The sequence below is a fragment of the Galeopterus variegatus genome, unplaced genomic scaffold (genome assembly GCF_000696425.1).
Source record: "Galeopterus variegatus unplaced genomic scaffold, G_variegatus-3.0.2 Scaffold1656, whole genome shotgun sequence".
Lineage (NCBI taxonomy): Eukaryota > Metazoa > Chordata > Mammalia > Dermoptera > Cynocephalidae > Galeopterus > Galeopterus variegatus.
In genome coordinates, this window is record NW_007727767.1 from 137,189 (window position 1) to 140,024 (window position 2,836).

A 2,836-nucleotide genomic window follows, 5' to 3' on the forward strand; every position below is an offset into this window, starting at 1 on the left:
AACAGGATCGCAACCCTCGGTGTTGCGCCCACACCACGCTCAACCAGTGAGCGGGAACCGGTCTCCACATGGGATCCGAACCCTCAGCGGGAGCGTCGCCGCACTCCCAAGCAGCGCACTCTCCAGTGCACCACCGGGCCGGCCCGTGAGGCTCTTGTTTTTTGACTTGTGCCACAGAAACAGGCAGGACACTAAAACTGATTGTGGAGAGTGGGTGAAGGAAAATATACTGAAATCGTGGGTGTGGAGTGGGGGAGCCAGAGCAGATCTGTGGAATGTTAAGGAACTATCGGTGTCAAACTGGGGAAAGAACAAGGGCTTTGACTTCAGGAAAGCTGAGGATTTGGGACTCAGTGCCAGGAGTTTACTCCTTTGTGACCTTGAGCAAGTCACTTAGCCTCTGGCACCCTCAGTCTGCTGCTCTGTAGAGACAGCACGTGGCATATAGAGGGCACTTGGCAACAATGTTGGTTTCCTTTCTGCCAGAGCAGAGAAAGAGGTTGTAGAGAAACGGGTGAAGAGGCAGGACAGCATAAGGAACAGGTGAATGACACATTGGATTAGCAGTAGGTGTGACTAAGGAAGCTGGTGGCCACTTCTGCAGGCCTATGTCTAATCACAAAAGCAGCAGCATGTTCCTTAATAGCTACGTTTTTCACTTTTTCCCTTTGTCTTAGAAGAGGAAGTGACTGGTGGCCAGCAGCCCCAGGAGCAGCTTGGCTGCTGGGCATTTTCGCGTGCAAACCCTGTTCCAGCCCGCAGTGCCAGCAGGGCTGCCACGGCAGGTGGAAGAAAAAAGTGCCACTCTCCTGGGACCGTGATGTTTCTCACCCTCCTGAAGTGTGCATTGCCAACTAGCAACTGCTAAGTAATTTACATGTGATAGTTAAGGATGTGCAAGGGGAGAAAGGGGAGCTGGTGGCCACCTGGCTGCAAATGGGAATCCCTGTCTGCCACTCTGGAACAACCCGCATTCACTTCCAGCTCCCTTCAGGCCCACATGATCAAGGCCAGGCCAGGGAGTAATTGCACCAGGTCATACCCCAGGGCTCCTGATCCCAAACCCTTTCTCCAAGCACCTGCTCATCATCCCTCAGAGTCACCTAGATTTTCTGGTTTATGTCTTTGCTGACAGTGATCAAACTTGTAATATTGAGTGCCCTACAGCATACAGTGGGAGAGAGGAGAGGTAATCATAATCCACTGGTTCTTGACTTTGGCTGCACAGTACAATCACCTGGGGAGCTTTTGAGAAATACTGATGCCCATGGCCCACCCCCAAAGCATACCATTTCTTTGTTCTGGGAGTGGGGCCCAGGCATGGGTATTTTTTTTTTTTTTAACTCATTCCTGTCATGATTCTAATGTGTAGCCGGGGCTGAGGGCCACTGCTCTGAGCAGCAAGAACGGTAAGGCCTTTGAAACCAGCCAGCTGGAGGTTCAAATCTGGGCTCTACCCTATGTCATGGTAGGCAGACCACCTAACCTTGGTTTCTAGAGGACAGCCACTGTTTTTAACCCTCTCTTGCCAACAGTACCCTGCTGAGCCTCTTGCAAGACCATAACAACCCATGCTTAGTCCTTGGGTTTCCAGGGCTGGGGCCATGAACCAGACCTGACCAATTGGGTCTTTCCAAGCTCCTGGCCACTCAGAAACTGGGTAAGGGCTGGACACATGATCCACATGCTTTTGCTGGGACCACTGAGAAAGAAGCAACTTTTTGGGGGTGGGAGTGGGGGATCTAGCAGGAAGAAAACCTGAGTGAACCCCATAGCAGCAAGCAGGTCCCACCCCATGGAGATCATCTGAGTCCTGAATACAGCTCTGCCTGAAACCACCTCTACCTTTGGACTTTTCAGTTACATGAGCCAATAAACTCCCTTTTTTATTCTTTAGCCAAGTTTGGTTGTGGTTTCTATCCCTTGCCACCAAAAAGTCCTACTCCACTCTGTGAGCTTCAAGTGAGGTTTCAGTTTTGAGTGAATTAGGAGGTGCTCCATACATATTTTTTAAATGTAAATATTAGTAGCAAAGGCTAAATACAAAATGCTATTTGTGTGTGTGTGGCTAGCCAGGAAAATGCTATTGGGGGGCGGGGGTGGCTGGCCGGAACAGGGATCCAAACTCTTGACCTTAGCGTTAGAACATCATGCTCTAACCAACTGAGTCAATTGGCCAGTCCAAAGTGCTGTTTTTGAGGACCATCGTGCCTGCTGCCAGCAACCTTCCATAACATTTACCTCCCCAGCTGAATCTTGCTAACCAGATGTAAACACAGGGAACAGGACAGAAATAAGGCCACATATTTTAGAGCTGCTGACAGATGGCAGTGAAAATATTCAAGCAGATTGCAGGATTAGGTGGCAGGAGGCAACACACACACCGACTGGTTTACTTTCCGCCTTCTTCCCAGGCACACACATCACTCCTAACTTCTGGTCACCTGCCCTTCCCCATGTTTCCCCACTTCCAATGAGTTCACCACCCCAAGTTCAAAGTGAGAATGTTTTCCTTGACTACAGACAGCACTGTGCACCCTATGAGGCTCCTTCTCATACATTATCCCATTCAATACTTGGGGCCACACTTCAATAAGCAGAATTTTTATGCACATTTAACACATGAGAAAACTGAGGCTCAGAGCCAGCGGTTGATGGGAACAAGGTCCTGTAGCCAGCTGGAGGGCAAGCTGGAACTAGAAACCATATATCACAGCCCACAGCTCAGCGCGTCTTCTGCACTCTGCACACAGAGTCAGCCAGCACTCCCTGCGTGCAGAGGGCCCCCGGGGGAGGCCGACTGCCATCTCGGCACACGGAACTCCATTTTCTGAGG